At 45.5% G+C, this 19,706-nt stretch overlaps 1 long non-coding RNA gene across 2 annotated transcripts; it reads right to left on the bottom strand.

The window, feature by feature from the left end:
• Positions 1-6,093: 6,093 nt before the first annotated feature.
• On the bottom strand, positions 6,094-18,152 carry LOC122462766. Of its 2 annotated transcripts, XR_006285515.1 has the most exons (4): positions 18,026-18,152; positions 16,677-16,829; positions 13,254-13,398; positions 6,094-8,162 (listed from the first exon to the last, which is right to left on the bottom strand). It is a non-coding gene; the product is annotated as an uncharacterized LOC122462766 (long non-coding RNA). The 2 variants fall into 2 exon arrangements; XR_006285514.1 differs by lacking the exon at positions 6,094-8,162 and having other exon boundaries at positions 12,600-13,398; positions 18,026-18,140.
• Between the last annotated feature and the right edge of the window lie 1,554 nt (positions 18,153-19,706).

Genomic DNA, 19,706 nt, shown 5'->3' with positions numbered 1-19,706 from the left:
CTATGGTGCCTTAGCAGCTGATGGAGAGTCCAGAGGGCATTTATATAGAGAGGCACCAGAAGAACATAGGCTGATGTGCTCTGGGATCTCCTACCATACCGAGCTGGAAGGGAGGAGGACCAGCCAAACCAGGTATGGTTCAGTAATCCTGTCTCCATAGGAATGCGTCACAAAGCACTGACACCAGCCCGCCACGGCAAGTCACCTAAACTCCAGATGCCAACTTCTGCTCTGTACGTCACTGGTGTAAATTGGACGTGGCGCCACTGAAATTCATGGGATTACTCTGGATTTAAACAACTGTAAGTAAATAGCTTTGTGCCTTCTGTTTCTCAGTTTCCCGAGCTGTAAATGAAAACAATAGATTGTAAAGTCTTTGGGGCAGAGCCCATCTTTTGGTCTCTCTGTATACAGCACCTAGCACAGGTGAGGTCCTGGTCCAGGACTAGGGTTCCAAGATGCTACCACATTAGAAATAGTGGTGATGGTAATAACCACCTACCTCACAGGGATGCTGTGATTAATGTTCCTAAAGCACTTTGATGATGAAAAATGCTCGGAAACTGCTCAGTATTATATGTAATCATATAGCTGGAACCTTCCACCAAGACTTATTTTCATGCTTTAGTCATTTCTCAGTAACAACACCACTACTTACTGGAAAAAGAAAAGGAGGACGTGTGGCACCTTAGAGACTAACCAATTTATTTCAGCATAAGCTTTAGCTCACGAAAGCTTATGCTCAAATAAATTGGTTAGTCTCTAAGGTGCCACATGTCCTCCTTTTCTTTTTGCGAATACAGACTAAAACGGCTGCTGCTCTGAAACTACTTACTGGGTTTGCCCAAGGTCGCACAGTGAGTCAATGTCAGTCAAGAACAGCACTCATAGCAGTTCCAGATGCCTATTAACCACTAGACCACACTGTCTCCTTAACTGCATTACTGTAATCATGTTTTGTCTAGCTTTCGCCATTCTTTCAGTCCACGTTTACAATATCGGCAAATTTCTGAGGAGCATTTAATCTTCTCTGCCAACATAATCCTCATGTTACCCCTTTACTGAGGCAATTAAACCTACTTTCAATCCATTCTTTTAGGGCTTAAATTTACATTTTTAGTGGTCGTTTTTCAAGAGCTTCATGTTTTGGTTCCTTTGTAGTTGCAAGGTTTAATTCGTGCTTATGTTCCAGCTCATACTGTGCTCACAGTATCTGGTTTATTCTCACCACTGGAAAGCAAGAAAAATTGGTAAACCCTGGGGACTTTCACTAGTCTGGGCGGAGAATTAGGCTCAGGCTTGTGAGTTGCCAATAATTCTAACGTGTGTCCTTGACAATGTTTTTTATAATAAATAAAATAGAGTGATATAAAACCCTCTGGAGTCAATGACCCCCACCCCCTCACCCCAACCTACCAAGGCACTTGCCTGGGATGCAGGAGATTCAATTCCCTGCCCTTGCAAAGACTTTCTGCCTAGCACTGGGCAAGTCTTTGTATGTGTCAGCACCCGACCTGTAAAATGGGATGGTTCCCCTCCCTCATAGGATTGTTGTGAGGATAAACACATGAAAGAGTGGGAAGTGCTCAGACACTATGTTGATGGGGACATGTAAGTGCCCAAGATAAATAAACAGACTTCAGTGGGCTCTGGACCAGTCCCACTGTGAGATCTCATCTCTGGCTGAGCTATAAAAATGGAGTCCCGGATCCATAAAGAGCCAATATCATTTTTTTCATAAATTTTAATCCCAATGTTCTGGCCTCTTAATCAAGGGCAGAGGGCTGGAAAAGTGGGGTGGGGGGAACCCCTGGACATAGTTTATGGGCGTTAACCCCATGCATACAAGATGCCTTGTAGAGTCCTTCAGTTTCTTTATGCATCTAGTTCCCTGGAAGCTCTTGAGCACGGGGATGGTCATGCTGAGGGGCTTACTCAGAAGGAAATGTGATTCCATTAAGCTCCTCTTAGACACTCTCCCCCTTGTCCCCCTCTTCTGGCTAGTATTTAAGTTCACATCCTCTACTGTGTTCCTAGTATCAAAGATGGCATGGCCTGGTGTTTGTAGCACACTTTGGGGGTCTGTGAGATGGAGGTCTAAGGAACTGATGGCTTATTTAATGTCATTGAAGCATTATTTCCCTCCCAGCATCTCCTCTGATGTGTTATAAAGCTAAATGGCCAAACCCTGTAGTCCTTCCTCAACGAAGGCTGCCACTGACTCCTTTAGGGGTTGCAGGCGCTCAATGCCTCTCAGCTTCGGGGCCATGTGTGACAGTATGTAGGATGTATTTAAAACATTAAGTGCACCATTGCATCCTGCATAGGGGCAGTGCAGAGCCATACAGCCCCCTGCAGCGCTTCAGGAGCCACAGTCCCTCCCTGAGCCACCCGATGAGCATAATTTAGGATGCTTTCCCCCTGCTTCACTGACCTGTGAAGGGGACTGGCCCCAGTGCAGGGAGAAGGTTGCACCATCCTTTACGTGCTACAGGGCACTGAAGGGAGGGGTCAGAACCATGGCCTCTCCCTGTAGAGTGACAGCCCAGCTGACTCTGTGGTCTATGTAAGTGGCTACAAAGAGAGGCTTTTTGTGCCCTCTCCCTCCCTTGCACACCAATGCAGGGGCTGGACCCAAGCTGGCCTACACAGTATACCAGATATATGGAAAATCTACCTGTTTCCACACATAGACATTTCCTTATCTGCTGCTTTGGGACAGATTATTTCCCAAGCTCATCAGAAATGTTAAAAGGAAAGAACCTACATGTGGGCCCAGAAGGACAGCTTTAATAACATGCTAAAATGTAGGAATTCATACCCCCAATCAATTTTTGCTACAAGGAGAGTATTCTGGACTCCCCTCCTCTTCTGGGGATAGACAAAGACCAGCAATGCAATTACTGAAGGCAACCCCGGAAATGTATGGACACTGTCTAATTTCAAACCCATTCAAACATCACAGTTGGAAGGTTCTACACTGTTACTGGGAGTAACATAGGAATGTGGGGCTTGCCAGAGCAGATCACACAGCCTAGTTCAGTGCCATCTCTCTGACAGTGACCAGGACCAAATACTTCAAAGGCAGTTGCAAGAAACTCCATAAATGGCAATTATAGAGTAACATACCCAAAGGGGAAATGCTTTCCTACTCCTGACCACTAGTAGCTAATTTATGCCCTGTAACATGAAGATGTGTATCCCCATTTTTTAAAATCCTAGCTAACGTGACTGTGGATATTATCATTATGCCCATAAATGCACAATCCAGTGAATATGGGAAAAGAAACAGAGAGAGAGAAAGAAAAATCCTAATGAAAGACAGTTTACTGTATATCGATCTAGGTTTATTTAAGGGTGTCCATCCTCATGGTAACTGGCCCTTTGCACGGATAAAGAACGGACCACTGCATCCTTCCATTTTTTTTTTCTTACGTGGTTTACATAACTGAAAAACTTCAGTAACTAGCTTATTTTGTGAAGGGGGAGAAATGCCCGAGTATTTGATCTAGAATAGCAAAAGATGAAACCCTCCATCTCACCAGCTCTGCTGCTGCTTTAGAAGACCAGGAAGTTGGTATAAAGTTGCCTCATGAAAACAAAGGCCCAGAGGATTCTGTCTTAGGACCCTGCCCTTGGTAAAAGGTGATTGTATATGAGTTTGCTCCCCCTGCTGCCAGCATTAGATACTAAGCTTTAGCCTCTGTGCCGCAGACACTGACATGTTGCCTTCATATCCTTTTCCTCACAAGCAGGAGAGTTGCCAGCTGTAATTCTCCACCCCTAGCCATCAATCAGTCTGTTATTACCACTGTAAACACCGCATTTGTCAACCACTAATGTTTTCTGCAATCAGGGGTGTGATGGATTATACTTCAATTAAAATGAATGGTCAGATTGCATCAGGATTAGATCATAGCAGCCTGAGAGAGTCCCATATGGAATGCCAGGTTGTGATAAAGCCTAAATCCTCTAGTGGCTTCCTCATCTGATATTCCCGTCACTTAACACTTTGGGGATATTTCTGAAGCCACCTTTAAAACTGGGAGGGAGGAAACAAGGGAAAATATCAGTTAATATTTAAAACAGAATAATATTGTTTGGCACTTATGTAGCACCTAGAGTAGCATGCAAGGTTCTCAAAGCATTTTTACACACAGTAATTAATTCTTACAAGCCCTGGCCCACTATGAGGCAGGAAAATACAAAGAGGAAATCAAAGCTATAAAGTGACTTGTCTAAAGTTACATAAGAATGGCAGAGCAAGGCTCCCACACACCCCTTACAACCCTATTTTGAGGACTTAAGTGGTACATAAGCCTTTTGCTGGCTCAGGAGAAACTGAGGAGTCCTGACTTCTAGTCGCCTCATGCTAACGCCTGCCCATGATCTCAAACAATGCAAAACCCTGGGAGTGCCAGGATAACAGAAGCTTTGTTTTGTTATACCCACAATATGTATCAAACTGAAGTCCTTCTTATACCAGGTATGCCTGAATCATATTCTGACTCAGTTTCTGAGGTGGATGAGAGCCGATTTCCAGTGATAAAATCCAGTTGGGTTATTAGTCTGCTGCATGACAGAAAAGATATTGCTTTCCACTATCACGAATCTTTAGTTCAGATGAATGGAGTAACACAGCATCCATGTTTCTTTGGAAGAAAGATTCTTTTCAAATAGGCACCCGTGCCTGTTTTAAAGGCTCAACATTTGAGGAAAGCAAATTGGTCTTGCCTTTGTTTAAGGTTTTCATGTGTCAGGCACCTGCCTCAAGAATCAGAAATCAGAGCCTGGTAAATGACTTGTGTGCTCTTTTTATTCACAATGGGCAGAATGCAGCTCTGTGCAGAGGGCCAGCAAGAGGCCTCTGCACTGCTTAAATCTTCAAAGTAAGGATTATTTGAGGTTTGTGTGTGGGATGGGCCCTCTGCACAGGGATGTATTTCACCAACAGACTTTCGTTGTGACTTCCACTTCCATCTCCTGGGGAGCTAACCAGACTAGCCAACAAGAACCTCTCACAGACTAGCTAGTAAGCTCAAGTTTCTGAATCCGAGAGCTCCATTTTTTACAAGTTAACATCTTCTTTTCCTTGACACCCCAAGTTTCATTTGCTCTCTTCATTTATCTCTGCTTTCTTTACAGGTTTGTTCTGTTTTATCCACTTGGGCCTCATAACGGTTGTTTACCCTAGGTAGGCAAGGTGGGTGAGGTAATATCTTTCATTGGATCAATTTCTGTTGGTGAGAGAGACCAGCTGTCGAGCCACACAGTGCTCTGCTTCAGAATACATTTACCCTAGAAGGCTGCTTAGCAGATTTGTTACCTAAACTGGCTGTAGCCTGCCGGGCATCTCCTGAATTTTATTTACGCCCCTCCTAGCAATTTGCTAGGTATGCTAGGAAAATGCCAATGGTGGATGCTCTACTAATGGATACTTACCCACTGTCATGTGCTTAGTTCTGCCACGGAGCCCCTTGGGGGTGTGACAGGTCCTATATTCACCCAACTTTTTGTTGTCCGGGTCCAGGCAGCGAGCAATGTAGATCCAGGAATGGAAACTCAGGCCTCTGGCTGGGTTCCACTGGAGTGTGTCCCTTCCAGGGCTCCACAGAAGGAAAACCGCAAAGCAAAGGAAAAACAAAACAGTCCCAAACATGCTATGGGCCTCTCTTCTTTCAGGAAGCATCTGGCAAACCACAGTCTGGCTCAGCGTCTTCAGATAAACTACCAGAGAGTATCTCAGGGTAATAATTTGGAGGCCAGTCTGCCTTCCTCTGAGGGGGCTTGAACAGTTGTTGTTGAGGTGCTCAAAGTCCTTGATTGGTGTGGACCAAAAGAAAAAGAAAGCAAGGGTGTGTACAAACTAACAGCAGCTACACAATTTCACTGAACAATCTATCAGCCACTGCAAATGCACTTCCAAAGTGCACTAGTTAATGAACACAGGTTGAGGTACATTAAATTATAAGGCCTCATCTAAAAGTTTGACCTAGAGCCGCCCCTGGTAGCCAGGAATATCTACCGCTGCTACAAGACAATCAGGCAGTCTATAGCCCTTGGACTGTTTTGTTTGCTTATTTTATTTTTATTGATGTTTAAATCAGCACAAGTCTTCAACTTTTGGCATTTTCTGTATCTGAGAAAATACTTTCATAAGTGCCCAGAGAGGGGACCGATTGTAAGATGGGGAGCTCTCCATTACTAGATAACCATACAAGGGCTATTTCTCATCATTAAACAGATGCCAGTTTGCACAGAGCATTGAGGATATCAAACAGTGATACAGAATTTTGTGTTTGTTAATGTAGAAAAAGCCCCGGCAAGAATTAAACTGGAAATTGACTATGTTTATGGGGGCTGAGGACTATTTCTGAACTCTCTTCCTGTGAGAACTCAGAAGGTCGCAGAGTCAGGGATGAGGAATTACACCAGAACACCAAACAGCAAGTTTATGGGAATAATGAGAGAGGTTTCTCGCCCCCTAGAGGATAGTATGGACATGGACTCTCTTCTTCCTTTACATGATTATTTTCCTTTCTTTCATTTATTATTTAATCCTTTTGGAGAGGAGTAGAAGGGGTGTGGGAGGGGAATTAAAACACACACAAAAGCTGTCTTGGTATAAGGGTTTATGATGCTTACAACCTGAGAAAAAAAGAGCAGTTTGATAAGTTTCACTATTCCTGTAGAATTTCATAGCAAATACCATACGTTCTGTCAGTTTGTTACACACAGTGTTGGTCTTATATACAAAAACTTCAGTCTTGAAAGTTACTCTGTGTTTACCTATTCCAAGCCCTATTGTTCTTCTGGAGTTGCTCACTTCCTTGAAGAAATGAGCTATAGTTACTCAGTAGACTTCGCAAATGTACCTTTGCCCATTGGCAGCTGAGGGCACTTTGTTCAACACCTTACAGGACTGAGCCCTTTGTGTAGTCAGCATTAATAATGGGCCATATTAATGTTGCAGGTGCTCTGAGAGCTGCCCTGGCACAGGGCAACATTCCTCTCTAACACATCTCTTGATTTGAGCCCTGATAAATGGGAGGATTTAAGCTGTCCCAATCAAAAGGTTTTTTTCCCCCTCTCTTTCCTTTTAAAATTACCTTTCAGTTCAGCCCCAGATTGAGTAATTCAGTGTTTATGGGAAATGAAAGACATGGTCCATAGAGAGATGATGGTTACCTAACAGCAACAGAAAAAGAGTGGGGCGGGGGAAGATTTCTCCTCCTCTGGAACCCACCTGAGCTCAGAAGGGTGATAAATCAATAGGTCTGTTGATAGCTCTCCTTCTGGTGCAAGCTTATCTCCCCCATTTGATCAGAGCCCATCATCTTATGGGCTGAGAAACTGGTGATAAATAGCAAGCTCCAGGATGACACAAGAAGATATTAAGGAGAAAAAATCTCCCCCATCCCCCTGTTTGTCTTTGCATGCCAATTTCACTGTGGCTCTATTTGTATAGATTCCTCTCTTGCCACCATTTAAAAAATTAAATGGCCCCCAAAAATAGAAATAAAAAAATCACAGAAGCCTTGGTTTATGCCAGGCTCAAGCATACTGCAATCCTGAGCAAAGAGCCGTGCAACCTCTCAGGGAGGGGGCCTCCTGCACAGAGTATAATTTCAGTGACCTTTCCCAGTGAATATTAACAACACAGGATGGGCCAACTCCTGCAGTGCTTCATCAGTGCTAGATATTACCTGTCCTTTCATTCTCTCACAGGATGAGTCATGGGGAGGAAATTCTGCCAGGTTCCCTTGTGGATTTGCCTCCAATAAGGAACAGGGTTTCCTCACCCTTCCTCCATCTCCATGGCACCTCAGTTCCATCGGCATCATGTTGCAGGGGGCCCCATACTGGTGGCTGCTTCTGAGAAATCACTCATGAAGGACTCTGCATTCCATTCACTTTTGTTCAATGACAATTCATGGGCATGAGAAGCTATACAAATGTCGTTTGCACAAGTGTCTATCGGTCAGGGGTGGGTAAGATCCACCCAGGGTAGGGCTACACGTTGGGTTTGCGGTTCGATCCAACGTGTTTAGATGTCAGCAGCAGCCATTCCTGTTTGGAGGCATGCTGCATGGCACCATTTCTGTCTACTCCCAGGGTTAGACACAGCTTTTCCTTACCGCTTTCTTCTGATTTCCTGCAAACTGAAGGAAATACACAGTTCCATGTGAAACAGAAAGTCCCTCATGAAAAGCTGGGTAAAGTGCTGTAGTGCGAACTTGCCCTGAGGCGGTGTGTATATGTGGGAAGAACAGACATGCTGCATGTGTGTCTTAGCACCCCCACCCCAGCCTTCCCGCTTCTGCTCCTAGCAGCTACCTTCTAATTTTGTTGCAGTCCAGACTGAGCTTTCTCAAGAAATCCACAATTAAAATGTAAATTTAGAGACAAAGGGTCACGCTCAAACCTAGTGTAAGTGGCTGCATGAGCACACACTAGGTCTCAGCTTGCCCATGTGCCTAGAACAATGGTACCCAATAGGGTGAAAGGGAGCTCTGTGCAGAGGGCCAGCAGTAGCCTTAGGACACTGCTTATGGCCTCAGACTCGGGCCTTGAGCTAGTCCTTCTGCATGAGGGTAATTGTCACCCACACTTACCAATTTACCGTACATCACAAACCAACCAGGTGACACTGGTACATTTTATTACAGATTTAGAATCATAGAAGATTAGGGTTGGAAGGGACCTCAGGAGGTCATCTAGTCCAACCCCCTGCTCAAAGCAGGACCAATCCCCAGAATGAATTGAATTAGGCTAGGCCCTGAATTATGGGGGGAGGGAGAGTTCTTGTCACTAACACCCCTCCCTGTAGGACTGATGTTGTTGTGGTACCTTCCTTGGCCTGCTGACAAGAAGGGAAATCTTTGGAAACCAGCCGAATGGGGCTCCTAGTTTGGGGTGGGGGATACTGAGCATGCTGTCCATACAGCATCCTTAACCCAGGGGCTAAACCCAAGATGCTAACTCTGCTCTCTGCATGGTAATGTGGAACTAACTGCCCAGCTGCACACACACCCTCTTCAAGTACCAATTTTCTTCCCTCCATTTGTCCACCTCTCCTGCTTCCATTCCCAGCTTCTGCCCCCTTCTTTGCCCTCACACACGCATGCCTGCATGCTGCTACTCCAAGCTGCACACAGACACAGCTTTGGAATGGGAAGGAGGGAGCTCGGCTAGCCCCGTCACCAAAAGTTGAGGGTCTGATCCAACTCCCACTGTAGTGAGTGGGAATCATTTAATCATCTTTGATAGAAGCTGAATCACGTCATGAGTGAGCAGATGGGAGAGTGGGGGATAGTCAAATCACACACTGTGCTGTATCAGCCATTGCTGTTGCTGAGACTAGCCTCCCCAGAGCACTGTCCCGTCTGGAGAAGCAGCAGCATGTGACTTCATTTCACATACAACGCCTAGAGAACCTCTTCCACAGGGCAGCCAGGCTCAGGGTTAGCAAGGTTTTTCCCTCAGTGACTCTTCAACCTTCTCATTTTCACCTCTGCTGTGGACGCCAAAGTGAGACTGTGAGTTTTGACTATAAAATGGGTTTACTAGTAGGTGGGGTGGAGGGATAAAAACAAACCAGTTGTACTAAGCCATTACTTTGTTGTATGTTTTCTGAATGAATTAGCCTTTCAATCCTGGAGAGCTGGGAGCAGCCAGACATATCCTAGCAAGACAAGCATAAGACTTTTAACCAGGAACCCCTTAGTTCTAATCCCACCTCTGAGACGCTCCACTGTTGCCATGGACAAGTCACTTAAATGTCCCACCTCAATTTCCCCATCCGTTGAAAAGATGTGGGGCTCCTCCCCCTCTGCGGTTTATGTGAGGATTGGCTAATGCCTGTAGAGAGCTATAAAAAAATCCAAGTAGTCACATCTTGGGTCACAAATGAAGTGAGCCTACTGGCCTCATCCTATTCTGGACTGAACGATTTGTCCACACTTCACAAACGTTACAGCCCAGTTCAGGAAAACTGGTGCTCTCCCTGCCAAGCAATCCCATTTTACATTTCATCCTGAAGTATTTCTATGGCTCCATTACCGTAGTAGCTCAGCCCGTCACAGGTTTTTAAAAGGTATTTATCCTCACAACATCCCTGTTAGGCAGGGGAATGCTATTGTCCCCATTTTGGGGGAACTGAAGAATGGTGAGACTACAGCCAAGGGCCTCAATTTCAATGGGAGTCAGGTGCCTAAATACCACTGAGGCTCTGGGGCTAGGGCCCTGAATTTTTAAAGGCATTTAGGCATTGCTGCATTCAACATTGCAACGCCTTACTGATTTAGCAGCCTACATCTCATTTTAAAAAGGGATTTAGGTGCTTAGAAGACTAGATCCCATTGATAGTTAATTCGATTTTGGCTCCTCAGTTCCTAATGCCCGTTTGAAAATGAGACTTAGGCCTTTTTAAAGGTATTTAGGTGTTGCTTTGTCAGCATTGTAAAACCTAAGTGACTTGCTCAAGGTAACACATGAAGTCCATGAAGGAGGAGGAGGGAATTGAATCTACACTTCCCAAGCAGGGGCCAAACGTTCTCCCTATATAACCCAAGTATAAGGAATTTCATAGACTCATAGTTTACAAGCCTATCTCACATATTTATATATTATACTATTTGTTCATATTCAGATTTTATCTGTAAACCATCCCTTTTTGGAATATATGCGTGAAGTCAGTTGAGCAACAGAAGCACAGGTGGCCCTGTAAGCAAATGGATCTAATGCATTGGGAAATTCTCAGCATAGCAAATCAGGCTATTTTGTTTTGTTTAGTTTTCACTCTCTCTCTGCCTGGCACAAGTCACTTGTACCTTTTGGGGAGGGGGGTTAACGTAGTGTTGCTGCGAGGTGCTGCATTGCCAGCTTTGCTACAAGGTACCTGAACTTTTATCTCCCGGCTGCGAGAGGAGAAGTAAATCAGAACAATCTGACAGCTTTGTCTTTCAGACCGTTAGCCACGGGCAAGAGGTTGCCTCCCCTGAGATCCCATTAGGTGTGCTATCTCCACCACTAAACTTTCAACAAGCACATTCACTGAGACCTGCATGTCAAAGAGAGTCCACCAGTTAATCATCACTGGGAAATCACTTACTGTCTCTGTACCCCGCGCCCCCCCCCCCTTTGCTTTCTCTCTCACACTTTATTTGCAAGTTTATTAACAATTGGCCCCATTTAGCGAAGCTTCATCTTTCAGAGCTGATGTAAGATCCCCTGTTAAATGTAGGCTGCGTGTTAAACAGAGTATGAGATCCCTGTCTCCCGCTGCACAGGAAGCAAATATAAATCCTGCCTTTGCCTCTGCTGACACAAAGCGCACGGGAGACAGGGTGACAGAATGAAATAACTAGATACAGCAAACCTTCATTATGTCTGATATGATGCTCCCCTCCTAAGTAAAATAGAGTGAATCATTCATAGACACTGGAGGAAAACAAGCCTGACTCAGGACTGGAATAGCAAGAAGTGCTGCATTTCAGGACACAGATACATTGGCAGAATCACATGGATTGTAAACACAAAAAAACCCAACCCCCCACCCCCCCCCAAACAAACAAAAAAAACCCACCACCCAGGTCGTTCAGGGCAGCATTGATGTAAAATAAGCAGAAATGGGCAGGTGAACCTTGCAGCATACGTGCTAGTTACAATAAAGGCACGAGGACCTCGTGGGGAAGAAATTCTCATCTCTGTCTCTGCTTCTGTGACTAGCATTCTAGGACTACAGAAACTCAAAAATTACCTCTAAAACTAGTTCAGCACCTTTCAAATTCCAGTGGAAGCAAAAGGCAGTTATTACACATAGGCCAAACCTATGTGTAAACCCGAATCCACTCATCCAGTTCTTCTCTCCAGCCACTGCAGGCTTGAATCAAATGGAAACCAGATCCAAACCATCGCTGGTTATAGAACTGCAATTGATTAGGTTTTGCAAATCCAACCCCACCTCCATTTTATATTCATTCCCGTTTTAGGAAAAGCTCCCCGTTAGCCCTAGTGATGAATCCAGCCTAGCATGCTTTTTAAGAGCCATGGAATAGTTTTGCACCTACATGTACAGCGTTATGACTAGAAAACACATTATTTTTCTTTATAGAGTTTTATACTTAGTTTTGGCACTAAGTATAAAGATTTAAAGTTATGGCTGGGGGGAGCCCTGGGGAAGGGGAACTGCAGTCTTAACTGAGGTTGTGCCCCTTTAGGCAGCAACATAACATTGAATTGCCCTCTGAGCACTCATTAAAGTGAAGCCCAGTCTAGAAAAAAAAAGGAGTTGTGGCCTTGTTCATGTCCCAGCCTGTGGAACAGAGCACAGCCGAAGAAATATGCCTCCCACAGTAACAATTCCTGAGGCTCACAATTGACTTGTGTTCCTTTCCCCATATCTGTGATTTCAGCATAAACAAGAAGTGAGGGTCGCAGGGTATGGGGACATGGTAGGTCCAGTTTTCCCGGCAGCCTGCCGCCAGGGTTGGGAACAGAAAGCTGGAGCTGCAGCCTCTCCATGCCAAGGGTTGGGGGGGGGGTGGGGGGGAGAAGCTGATGGGGCAACAGCCTCTCCGCACAGGGGTCTTGGGGGGTTTGACAGCTGGGGCAACAGCCTCTCTGCATGCAGGGTGGAGTAGTGGGGAGGGGGATGACAGCCGGAGCTGTAGCCTCCCCCCTGGGTTGGGAGCTGACAGACACCCTCACTTTGGCCCTGACTTCAGAGCTGGGCTCCCAGCCAGCAGCCACGGAGCTTCCTACAGCCAGGGGAGATTCTTGGAGGTGGGTCTGACCCATCTCCAGGAGCGGCCCCTGCAGGGGAAGAGACAGTCCCCATCCCTCCCCAGTACTAGCAGCTGGAGCCCGGTGCACGGTAGGAGCCTCTGCCCAGGTGCCCCCCAGCCCTGCCCCTCCTCTACAGTAGGCAGGTATCACAGGGTAGATCAGATTTCATGGTCTGAGACACATTTTTCACAGCCGTGAATTTGGTAGGGCCCTACGTATAAGACAGCGTGGTGGTCGAGTGTGATGCTGGGGAAGGCACATTTGGGAGTATGAAATTCCAGTCAAATGGTAGGGGTTACATGCTCTTATATTTTATGTTTACGCTGAAGAAAAATTGCCCCCCTGGAAAAGACTGTGTATGTGCACAGGGATGGTCCAGGAATCCTCCATAGAGATCTCAAGGAAACTTCCATGGAGGTACTCTGCAATCCTTTGCACAAGGTTTCTGGGGAGGGCTGCCTTACTTCTTCCACTCACTCTCCCACGCCACTCCAGTCTTAATTCCGCTGGCATCATTGCAGTTCACAGCATAGCAGCATGAGGGCCAGATCTGTACCCAGACACTTGCAGCATCTGCTCCCTTTGTTACCCTCAGGAGACGGATATCACCTAGGGGAGACGGTGGAAGTTTCCATTACAAGTGCTTGTATTGCAAACAAAGGAGCCTGTGATCCATGTCCCTCAACCTTGCTTTCCCTAACGTGCTGGTGGTTTGGTTGGAAGGGATCAGCGTTGACCTCAAACTCTGCAAGTCCAGGGCGATTACCACCAGCAGTGTCAAATTTCTTCACATCTTTCCTAAAATGTGGTGCCCAGAACTTGACACAACACTCCAGCTGAGGCCTAATCACAGCGGCGTAGAGTGGAAGAATGACTTCTCGTGTCTTCCTTACAACAATCCTGCCTGTACATCCCAGAATGATGTTTGCTTTTTTTATTTTTCCCTTCAGTGTTACACTGTTCATGCATATTTAGCCACTATGACCCCCAGATCCCTTTCTGAAGTACTCCTTCCTAGTCAGTCATTTCCCATTTTGTATGTGTGCAACTGATTCTTCCTTCCTAAGAGGAGTATTTTGCATTTGTCCTTACTGAATTTCATCCTATTTACCTCAGACCATTTCTCCAGAGCATTTTGAATTTTAATTGTATCCTCCAAAGCAGCTGCAACCCCTCCCAGACTTTGAGTGTACTCTCTATGCCATTATCTAAATCATTGATGAAAATATTGAACAGAACCAGACCTAGAACTGGACATGAATGCTAAGGCTGAAGAAAAGGAATCCTAATGAAACTAATTAAATGGCACTGTCTAAGAATCAAAATACAAGGAAAGCAGAGATGGACACAAGATGCAAGCTTTGCTTCCAGATTAAACCTCCCCTACATCCCCCCCCCCCCAAAAAAAACCCCAAAAACAAAAAACAAACTTCTTGGTTGGGTCATATGGGTTGTTTGGCTCAGCCCTTTATAAGTCAGGGATCCACATTTCAAACACTCAAAAGTTCATGGGATCCATGCAGGTATTCAGCTCTGAAGCTCATCCCAACGTGACTAGTCATCTATCTTCCATTTGTGTCTACATGAGTGCATGTTTAATTATTTTTTTTTTCTTACACAGAAAAGCCTCTGGCCTAGAGTATGATCCCATTTGCATGGGTGTAAATCCACAAGTCAGTGGAGTTAGCAGCCACCAAAATTTGGCCTACTCTGTTCAGTGCGCTCGCCCTCACACTCTCCTTGTCTCTCAGAACGGAGAGGAGGGCATCATGGGGATTTACCCAGTAGGTGCCTACATACCTGAGGTCTTGGCCATATAAAAAAGTGGTAAGGGGCACAGCAGGCTGCTTTAGTAACTGCAGGTCGGGATGACAATGCATTGACAGCATTATAGGTGGACTCAGGTCTAGATTAGCAGTGGATATTACAGGTAGGATGGAGGTGGATGAATGGAACTGTGTGTAGGTAATCAGTCAGGGCCTGCCCATGCTATGCATGGCTGTAACCATGGTTACATAGTATAATGCTGGGTCTTGCCCCATATCAACAACCTTAAAATCCTTCTGTGCACCATTCAGGTATATACAGTAAAGGTAACTCATACCTCCAGAAGGATGTACACTCCCTCCCTGTGGATGGTTACCTGCTAATAGACTGCAGTAGCACACCCCTAATCTGAACCTATAAGTGTGTTATTAATGGGTCGGCACCCCTGAGGGAACAGCAGGAGAACTTAGAGTAAACCATCAGGATGTGTCAGTATTTCAGTCCCAGCATAGCTCTAATTGAAATCTTCTCTGTCATTTACTCATCAGGAATGTAGCGCGGTGTCTTTGAATGAAACATTAGATGCTGCCCTGACAGCTCTAGGTGGAAGATTATTCGGCAGCTTAATCGCTCCCTGACAGCGCTGGTTACTCCCACATCAGCATCTATTAACCTTTCATGCATTCCCCTTTGCATTTCTTGAATCTGTGGCTCCTGGTGCCTTTGGACTACACATGGATGAATTTAAAATAGAAGCTGGGTTTCAGGCCAGGTAAAGACTGCAATGTTTGGATGCTTAACTGGACTATCTTCCCCCTTGGCTCAGCACATCTGGTCTGGAAATCTTAATTTGAGCATAAGCCTCCCAATTGTTGGTATATTAAGTAAAGCCCTAGCTCCTGTAATCGAGAGATTTGAATGAGATTCTCTTTCATTCTTTCAGTTAATTGCTAGCCTTCATGGCTACAAAGAAAAGCTGGAAAACATGAAACTAAATGGTCAGAAACTAGATAAAGAGAACCCAATATTTATTTATTAAAAATCTCATGATTTTTAAGCCACTCATTTTTGAACGCTTGAGGTTGGCACTACTGGAGATTCCACAAAGTAATTAATAATTAATTATTGTTATCCAGAATCAAGACGCTCAGAGGCATGAGAAAGTGAGGAGCGGGAGGAAGATTTCCTGACCCTTAGCAAAGGTTAAGTCTTTTAGTTCAGTCTAAGGTCTGGGCAGATGTGTTCAGACTGGTCCTTATTTTCTCTGATCTGGCTTAATCTTTCCTTATTTGAACTGTTATTCTGAATCATTTCACCTTGTGACCTATTGTTTTGTTCCACAACCATCACTGGGTTCCACAGCTCTGAGACAAGTAGGTAATAGTTTCAGGCTCACGACTGTATTCATAAACCACCCCCTCTGCTGCATTCAGAACAACATCTGCATGTCTGGGGAAAGCTTGGAACAGTAAGCAAATTCTGCTGTGCTGAAGGACTGATTACTAAAGAGAGTTGCTTGGGGTTTGAGCTGCATGACTCCCTATTGACTCTAATAGGTTAGTTAATTTGTTTATCCAAGAGAAAGATAAGAGGTGACTTGATCACGGTCTACAAATACCTACATGGTGACGAGATTTCCAATAGTGGGTGACCCTTTAATCTAGCAGAAAAAGGCACAGTGAGAGACAACAGTTGGAAGCTGAAGATGGACAATTATTTCAGACTGGAAATAAGGCATGAATTTTTCAGAGAAAGGGTAATTAACCTTTGAAACAATTTGCCCAGGGATGTGGCAGATTCTCTATCACTTGGAGTCTAACTCGGGACTACATATCTTTCTAAAGAGAAACTACAGATCAAACAGAAGTTATAAGCTTGATGCAGGTGGGTTCGCCGGCATGTGCTATACAGGAGGTCAGACCAGATGATCACAGTGGTCCCTTCTGGCCTTGGAATCTATGAATCCCTCACCCAACTGCTCTGAAATTATTTCCTATGTTTCCCTCCCAGCAGCACTCACATATGTTCCGGTACTGTAGATTAAGGCTCTTTGGGGTTCCTCTGCTTCTCCCCTTCTCTAAACAGACTCTTCCTATCAGCTCATCCCAGTTTGGACTCACCCTCTCAGACTAACTCTGGTCTTCCTCCCATTCCTGATTAAATCGTGTTGTGCCACTCTCTCACCATGCTGAACACCGGTACTGGTAGATGTCCTAAGGCAGCGAGGATGTACATAGTCCTCTGTGGGTCAGGCATTTGTTCCCTTTGCTTATCTGGAAACCCCAGACATAAAACCTAATTACACACACAGGAGTTTTGCAACCATTTATATAAAATATTATTAGACAAGGGAATGGATAGTGACCAACAGGCTGAAATTCAACAGCAACAGTGAAACAATAGCACAATCCTTTCCCCTACCTCCAGAGTCGCCCCAAACCTTCACCTTGCCATCCCCCCAGGCCTCTAATCCCACACAGAGCCGAGATATGCTAGCCTTTGGGGGTACATTGCTCCTCTGCCATCACCTGCCATTGGGACACCCGACAGTATGAATCCACAGTGCTCACAATCAGCTCCAGTCTAGCAGTGTCCACCACAGTCCTTACCCCAGGCTCACACATGCCTGAACCTAGAGCAACACAGTCTTCCTTCCTTTCACAGAAGCCCCCTACCCCATACACACACTGCAGCCAAGATGGCGCCCCTACCATCCAGCACCTTCCCACATTCTCCAGCTTCTTGCTCCCTAGGCCATTGATCATCCAGGATTTGGCTGCCTGCACTTAGGTGCTATCTGCTGGCTTATTACAACTTTCCTCCAAAGTAAGGCAGGCCAGCCAGCTGCCAGACTCCACCAATTACCTGTGTGCTACTATACCAGACCATCTACTGCTCTCCTTGCCTTATGGCAGAATCAAATCCTCACCCCAGAACCCTCTATCCATGGAACTTGGATCCAAAGATTCCAGGATCCTCCCTCATTCCACTCAGGCAGATTTTGCTTCCACCTTAATCTAGATGGCCTGCACTGGTTCCAGTTGCCTCTGCTATGCAACAGTGAATTCATCACCATCAAAAAGAACCCTTCCATGAAAGGAGACTGTAGCGAAGCGAGGACTCACTGGTGTGATGCCTCCTGCTGGTCATCTTGGGAATTAGCCCTTCAGCTTCCAGAGTGCCTTCTGCTGACCTCATTCCCCCATGTCCCTCCCAGACCACGGCGCCCCTTTACCCTGGGGTTCTGCCCCAGCAGTACCCCCACACTCTGGGTCTCCCCTCCCAGGGAAACCCCCAACCCTCTATCCCTACCTTGCCTCAGTAGCTACTGCCACTCATCATCTAGCCCCACTCACTGGGGCAGACTGCAATCTGTAAACCACTCATCATCAGCAAGGGGGCTGGACCAGCTGCCTCTGCCTATCTCTGGGTTGCACCTCTATAGCCTCAGTACCTCCTTTGGCCTTACCCAAAGCCTCAGCCTGGGGAGTTGCCAAGCTGGAGCTCCTCTTGCCTTTCCCCAGCACTGCTCTACCTCAGGTACCTTTCTCTCCCAGGCAGTATGGTCCTTCTCTCTCCAGAACTAGAGAGAGACTGACTCAGCTGCTGATTCACAGCCCTTTTATAGGGCCAGCTGTCTCCTAATTGAGCATGGCCCCAGCTGTGGCTGCCTTCCCAATCAGCCTTTTCTTATTGGCTCTCAGCCCCAGCCCTCTCCAAGGGCTGGCTTTTAACCCTTTCTGAGCTGGAGCAGGCTGACCACCCTGCTACAGAGACAAGGAGGCATCTCACAACCACAACCATGCTACACATTGCTACTAATTGGAAAACTGAAGACTGGTGGAGTATATCAAGTCTGTCCCAGACATGAGAAGAAGTGAATTCCAGTGGTGATGCTGTACTTCTGAGGTACAGTCCTAGAGACCAGAAATTCCTCATTTCCATTGGGGGTCCCCACCATGTCGGTAGCCTGCAATAAGATTGGCTTCATGTCCCACAGATCCTTCTATCTAAGCTAGACAAGGCAAACAAAACCACTACAAAAGACACCGGGTAATAGTAAAGGTATGGGAAGACGCAGGATGGGGCAGGAAGGATTGTGGGGAATTTAAAGAGAAATTGGAAGGAGAGGGGACAAAATGCTTTGGCTACTGGTGGAAAGTAAAGGAGTGTGTTCAAAGGATAGTGAGGCAGCATGAGGGGGTATGAAGCTGAGAATGGGACAAGACATTGAGGGATTAGAAAGGCAAAAGGGCTGGAAAGAGTATGGGGAACAAAAATGTAATGAACAACAACAATTTAGGGAGGGCTGGATTGTGCAGGTAATAGTGAGTAATGTAAGTCTGATACAATAAGAGGCAAGAAACCAATGACTAGATTCAAAGATAGGGTTGGTAAACAAAGATGAGGCTAGCAGTGACTGCCTAGGAGCCAGGGGAGAAGCAAAAATCAAGCGTCTGAAATAGGCAAAGCAGAAAGTAATGAAGAAGGGAGATGGCCAAGGTGCAGACAAGCATTTCAGTAACGGGGATACAGGGGAAGAATGGATTTAGGATGTTAAACAGAACTGGCTGTTGAATATTTTTACATTTTGAAAATTCAACTCACTTTTTGGCAAAAAAAAAAAAGGTGTGTTTTTTGTTTTGTAAAATTGTTTGCTCATTTTTGGAACAGCTATGGTGTTAAATATATAACATGCCACATCTAACGGTAATCTAGTCACAGCCAATATAGAAACTTGACCCTAAATTCAAATCCAAACCAAAGATTTATAGAAGTTAGAAAAAATTTTCACAAATATTTTTTCCAAACCCCACATTTTCCAAAACCTCTGCACTGTTTGGTTGTGGTGGGGGAGAGGGTAGAAGCAGAACATATGCTAAAATACCACAAAAAAGAAAAGCTCTTCTATCGGTATTTCCAGCATGACTGGAAGGTGGAAGTACCAGATATTGCATGCGAAAGTCTCTTCTCATGAAATTTCCAGGCTAATTTCACAGACTCAAGTGGTGTGAACAGTTCAAAAAAAGTTCAGAGAAACATCTACACTTCTGCACCCTTCTCTGAACTGAACCAGTGAATCTACTGAAGGTCACACATCCCATAGCGTACCATGTACCACAAGGCAGCTCAGAGGTTTGTCATGTCAC

This window comes from Chelonia mydas, chromosome 13 (genome assembly GCF_015237465.2).
Source record: "Chelonia mydas isolate rCheMyd1 chromosome 13, rCheMyd1.pri.v2, whole genome shotgun sequence".
Classification (NCBI taxonomy): Eukaryota; Metazoa; Chordata; order Testudines; family Cheloniidae; genus Chelonia; species Chelonia mydas.
The sequence above is the reverse complement of the archived record's forward strand: the minus strand, read 5'-3'. Positions and strand labels throughout refer to the sequence as shown.